We start from the raw sequence: 6,685 nt of genomic DNA, 5'->3' as shown, positions 1-6,685 counted from the left end.
TTTGTGTGTATTTCTAGTTTGTATGTAGTTTGCTCCTTCATCAAACATGTAATCAGTAGCTATTATTAAGCAATAGACATTGTGTTGGTCATCCTATGCATTAAAAACAATCTTTTTTATCATACAAAGTGTAATATCTTTTATAAAGAGTCTTAGCTGGGTACCCTGGGTGGACTTTATAAGGTTCTCTTTAACTTATTTATATTTGACTTTACTGATCGATTCATGATTATGTACATGCGGGAAATTCCCAACCAAGATGTTTTTAAAACAATTTCAAAAGATTCTAAAGGAAATGAACGGTGTCCAATAACATAGAACTCTTGATTTTGCACAAAGGACTAATAGCAAGTTGGTTATAACAGGTTATGTGTCCTGGTTAATTTTATGTCAACTTGACAGAAGCTAGAGTCATCAGAGAGGAGGAAGTTTAAATTGAGAAAATACCTCTGTAAGATCAGACTGTAGGCAAGCTAGTAGAGCATTTCCTTAATCAGTGATTGATGGGGAAGGGTCCCTCCTATTGTATGTGGTGCCATCCCTGTGCTGGTAGTCCAGGGTTCTATAAGAAAGAAGGCTGAGCAAGCCAGAGGAGCCAGCCACTAAGCAGGCTTGTGTCATGGCCTCTGCTTCAGCTCCTGCCTCCAGGTTCCTGTTCTGTTTGAGTTCCTATCCTGACTTCCTGCAGTGATGGATTGTGATGTAAATGTGTAAGCCCAATAAACCCTTTCCTCCTCAAATCTCTTTGAGCTAGGGCTTTTCATCACAGCAATAGTAACCCTAAGAGAGGTTGAATAATCAGTGATAAGATGAAGGCACAAATTCAAATATGAAGATTTATAATACAAACTAGAAACGGTGACCTTTTAGCATCTAAAGACTTATGCATATGGCCTTATTGAAACTATTCTGTCATCAGTGCATCAGTGGTATCCTCCATGCTATAACCTATGGACAAAAACATTTTTGTTTCTATTACTTGGCCTCTACTCAGCATGAGCTTCCACTCTTGTAATGTCTCATTTCTCTGAAAATTATCTTCAAAGGTCCTGTCAACACCTTATTTCCATTTCATAAATACTGGAAATCCATTCCCAGACCACTTCCCTTCTTGGCCCACCTACTTTTCTAACTGAGATTATTCATGTGCATTCACGGACTTGAAGAGCATCTCTGTATCACCTCCCTCCGGTTCTTTATACTGTCTGCATCTCAAATTCCCCTCTTAAGATTCATGTCAATCCTCCCAGTTATCTACTGTATACATAGGTAGTATGTCCTTATATGCATGGAACTTGGCTGGTAGTTTCTGTCAAGATATTCAAAACTAACTTCAATATCTCCTCATGAAAATATCAAAATAATTTTAATAAGTTAGAACTAAGAGAGAGTTATGAGTGTTATACTCTAAGCAGCAGTGAACAATAAGACTACGGTGGTTGTGACATTAAATTTTACAGACATTGATTTGGCCTTCATGGGATTTAGTTTAGTTTATCCCCAACTTTTAATGAAGCAGAGACTAGATAATAATTTAAAAAAATGGGAGACTGAGAGATGGTGGCAAAAATTCTTAAAAAATAACTATTCAGTTGCTACATAGATTACAAGAAATATTAGAACAACCACAAAATAGTTTTTATCCATTGGGTTCAGCCATGAGTAGAATAGAACAGTAAGGAAGACAGATCGCTTTGCTAAGCACAGAGATATTTCGACGCACTGGTTGAGCAGGTAGCTTCTTATTGTTCAGTTAAACTGTGCTTATCAAAGATCTCTTGAATGTGTCCCAATGCACAACAGGCGGATGCACGGCACTTCATTACTCAGCCATCCAAAGCTTTCCTAGAGACTAGTGGGTGCAACCTCAGAAGGCCTGAATGGAGGCGTCATCATTTGTTGTCATGGAGGGAAGCAGGCGAGAGAACTGGACTGTGAAATTTCAGAGAGGAGGGAAAAAAGAACATGCCAGAAACATCTCTGTGTGTCATAGAATCCGGTTCCAGAAGTATGTGATTAAAATCCTGAATTATAAAGGGATTTTCATGAAAATAAAAATGAATATTTTCCTTGAGCCAGGGTATCAGCAGAGATAGATGATAATATTGTATTTATTAGTCAGATTATTGAAAACAATTTCTTAGAGCCATGCTTTAAGATCTCAAATGTTTAATATAACAGAAATATATTTTTTTTTGTTCCTGTTACAGTTCAAGCCAAATGTTAGTGTGTGACTCTTATACCTGTCACAGGCCTCTTGTTCTATTTCTCTGTCATTTTTGCACTTATAGGAGGTCCATTTAGCCTTTACCGCTTTGAACCCAAACTCACATACTTCACATTCACTCAGACTCCACTGGCCAGAATTAGCTACACCTCCCCAATTCAGTCTCAGTGGACACTGGGGAATAAAGATCATGTGTAAAATGCTTGCAGAGCACTGACACTCTTGGTTGTAGCCTGTCATTGTGGGCACCAATATATTCATCCCCTCTCAAGGTCCTAGCAGTGTCCAGCTTGCACTAGAACTGCCAGGTGACATCTCTGGTTGACCCTGATAAGTCACAAATAAGGTTCCTCTTAGGAATCTTCTGAAGCTGTCTGTGTCTTTGCAGAACATGCACACAATATTTATCATATAAAAGGTACAGATAGTTGTAATGAACTCATCCAGAAAAAAAATGGGGAACCCTGCTTCAGTCACTGGTCCAAAGCAGTTTTGAAATCCCCCCAGAAAAATGTTGTGAGGCCTTTTTGTTTAGGATAAAGGACATCTCTTGATTTTTCTTTGCTATTCTTCAATGGAAATTTTTTTTTCTTGTATAACATTCTTCATAATGCCTGTTTTTGATTGTGAGGTTGTTTTATTATATAGTTCCTCTGGCCATATCTTAAGCATACTTGAAGAAATTGCTCTTTTCATAGTTATACAGCTTCCTCTTCTTTTACTACCAAACTAAAGATTCAGTCAAACATTTCATCCACAGTCAAATTCTATCTTAATGTAACAGGCATTCTAATGAAACCTGAGTTTAGTCAAGAGGTAAAAACCCCTCACAGCTCATAAATACACCAACATTTCTAACTTTAATACCTTAATCCTTTAAAGTTGTATTAACCTTTAAAATTGTACTAACCATTAGCCATCTCCAAAACACCAAATTGCCATCATTACTACAAAACTGTATTCTTGTTTGAAAATTGCTGGAGACGAATTTCTCCAAGTCAAAAACAACCCCAACTCTAAACTCTTAATCTCAGTGTATTACTATAGCATGGTATCTATTACTGACTTCACAGCCTAACTAGGGCTGGGCCACTCTCCTGAACAATTCTTCATATACTTACTGTCTTATACACTCAGGCCACTCCTGTCATACAGTTTTGCCTCGCTGCCAGCAACAGAAGGAAGAGAGAATGTAAAAAGGTAAGAATACAGACTCGCAGACAGGCGTGGCTCAGCCTGCCTGTAACTCTTGTATTCAGAAAGCACAGGTAGGAGGGTTGCCTCAAGTTCCAGGCTAGACTGGTTTACATAGTGAGTTCCTGGCCAGCCAGGAATACACGGTTGAGAGCTAGTCTCACAAATCAACCAAACCAAATAAAGGGGAATAGACAACTCCAGGGAGCAGAGAAACTGTGGGAGGAGAACACAGAATACTTACTTGATGAGTATCCTCCCTGTCTCTACCCCAGCATTTAACCCTTTCTTTTCAGTGGTACACCAGCCCTTATGTCAACATCTTTAAAGAGCTATGCTAACAATTACATTTAATAATTTTCTGGGCACTTGTAACTTGAGGTAATTGCAATTTTAGTAGGGATGCCTTTTGTGACCTCTCATGCAAGGAAGGGCAGGGCTAGGTGTTACCCGTGTATTTAGTGGTGGTGTCATGACAACAAAGAGAAAACACAACCACATTTAGTTTCTCTTGCACTGAGGAGTCAGCGTCATTTTGTCAAACAATGAGTATGAGAAAACACATTAGCTACATGTGTGACCTCAAGAGACAGCCCCCCCTCCCCATGGTGCCTATATGCTGAAATGAACTGGCACAGTGTTTGAGAAAGTATCTGCCTTTCCTGTTGCATTTTTGAAGGACTTATATAATATCCAGGAAATGTTTAAATTCTGCCAATTATGCCTCTGACACATAGGAACAATACTAAAAAGTAATGACTAGAAACCATTAAAAGTGAGTCTTGAACAATTGTAGCCTATATTATATTCAATTTCTAAGTCGAGTTAATCTTGCAGTGTTTTTCATTAAACTCTCACCATTTCCTAAACAGGCCAAAGTTTGACGCCTGTAATCAATCAAGGATTATGGGAGTGTATTTTTTGGGATTGATAGAACAGACGATTTAAGCCAGAATTTGTAAAATGTAGCTATTTTCACTGTAGCCACCCAATTTTAGCAACTGAAGACGTTTGCAGTTAACTCAAACGAGAATATTTTCCTCAGCCCGAAAATCTTTCACGGTGTCAAATAGACTGGAGGAATTCTAACAGAATGGAAAGGTGAGCGAGGAAAGTTTTTCTGATGTGTGTGACTCTGGTTCGTGCAGGCAGAACTGCAAAGCCTTTGGACTGAGCCTGATTCCTTTTATTTTTTCACATGCCTGGGGTGTGTATGCCTCTTATGTGGTGCTTCACCCCCCCACACCCTTCCTTCTCTCATCCTCCTCGCCATTCCGGCAACCGTCAAATGGCTCTGGGAACTTCCTGAAGTCTACAACCTCTTTGCAAAGAAAACCTGCTCTTCCTGCCGGTGGAATAAAAGGCCACCAGTGCAATGACAGGGGGACAGAGGCTCAAGAATGTAATTGGGTTTGGGTAGTTTTGGAAATAATAGGTCTGTATTTGTGACCAGGGAGCTAGAGGGTGTTTTTTTTTTTTTTTTTTTTGCTGTCCCGTGGCATTCAGATAAAGAATAGAGCATCATGTTCTATACCCCCAAATGGCATGAAAGAAAACAGAAAACAAGTCAGTTTCCCACGTGCAGCCTGCACAGTGAAGGCCATTGTTCCCTGGGAACTCTGACTGACACACACCCGCAGTGCTGGGTCAACTGGCTGGGCCTCGGTTAACAGGCATGAGATCACAGTTACGACAGTCCCATCCCTTGGGTGATTTTCCTCCTTGGTTACCCTGAGCTATTTCCTGATGTGCTTGATGTACTTGAATTCAAAACTACCAGAAGGAAGGAGAATTCTTGCTAAGACTCTACTTGTGTCCTCAGAAGAGACTCCCTCAAGAGGGTCAAGCAAGCTCTCCTAAAGGGGTCACGAGCTGCTGACAGAACAGCAATAGCTGAGAGTCCCTTTGGCTTGTTGATTTTTATGTAAAATTGTCACAATGTATGGAAAGCAGTCTCTAAAGAGCTGAGCCACTTAGCTACAAAGGCAGAGTTAGGTGAAGTCTATGCATGCTTGCTTGCTGGAGGTGCTTTGGAGAGAAATGCACAAGGCTGCAGGAACACATCAAACAAAAACAGAGTACATTTTTAAGGAAATAAGCACTTGGGTGTGCCTGCCACAGTCATATTTATTACCAAACAAACTAAGCATATTCCCAACTGGACACAGTACCCAGTACCCCCAGTGGGGGCACTGACCACACCACAGTGGCTACTTTTCAGTATGAGCAGCACTGAGCTTTGGAAAGAACTTTCCAATGTCTGTTTTAATTTCTCCATTCTCTGACAAATCCTTCTCTTCCTCCTTCCCCCAGACCCTGCAATAAGGAAAGAGGGAAAGTGAAGGCATCATTTTTGCATTGGTCCTACCAGAGCAGGCAAGTGCACAGGAGGCTGGGATTTCTCGATGGGAAGGTGACAAGGAAAGGGTCCCAAAGTAGCATTCCCATCAGTGTCTCTGGCAATCTCATCAGCATAAACTTAGGCTATGGAGCTAGCCAGACAGCTCAGTGGGTAAAGGCAGTTGTCACCAAGTCAGGTAACTGTCAAGCTTCCATCCTAGGAACCCACATGGTAGAAGGAGAGAGCTAATTCCTGCATGTTGTATTCTGATCTCCACACATGGCTGTGACACATATCCTCTTTCTCTTTCTCTTACATACACACGGGGGGGGGGTGTTTGAATCTTAAGCTCAAACGTCTCTGTATGTTTACCATAGCCAAGCACAGGGCCAAGAACTGAGTAAGAAGATAAACTCTTTGTTCTGCTGTATGTGGTGGTCATATCCAACTGGTTTGTCCTCAGTGCTCATCTGCCTGAAACATTATTATTGGTGCTATTGCTCAGTCTCCTCTAGCCTTGACCTGGAAGGATGCTTCCACATTGATGATTCTGACAAATGATAGCGACAGTGCCTGGTAGGAACTCCATACATGAACGAATCCAGAAGGAGCAGCAGGACTCACGTTTCCAGTTGTGATTAATGCAGGCATTGATTACACTCTTCCAGCAAAGAGGTAGCCTGGGAGATCAGTGTTAGGATGTCTTAGAGGAGGATGGGCCAAAGGACTGGGTGGGTGTCTGGGAATTTGTCTGGAAGGAGATGTGATCTCTACGCTGTGCTTGACACCTGGGTTTGATGTCTGGTGACTAAGAACTTCAGCTCTGTGAGGAAGGGATCCACAGCCAAAAGGTACCCCGGCTGCCTTCTGCACATGCCAAAGCTTCCCGCTTCTTATGGATACCTTTGTCATCGTTTTTTAAA

This window comes from Psammomys obesus, unplaced genomic scaffold (assembly GCF_907164565.1).
Source record: "Psammomys obesus unplaced genomic scaffold, mPsaObe1.curated_primary_1811, whole genome shotgun sequence".
NCBI classification, from domain to species: Eukaryota; Metazoa; Chordata; class Mammalia; order Rodentia; family Muridae; genus Psammomys; species Psammomys obesus.
The sequence above is the reverse complement of the archived record's forward strand: the minus strand, read 5'-3'. Positions refer to the sequence as shown.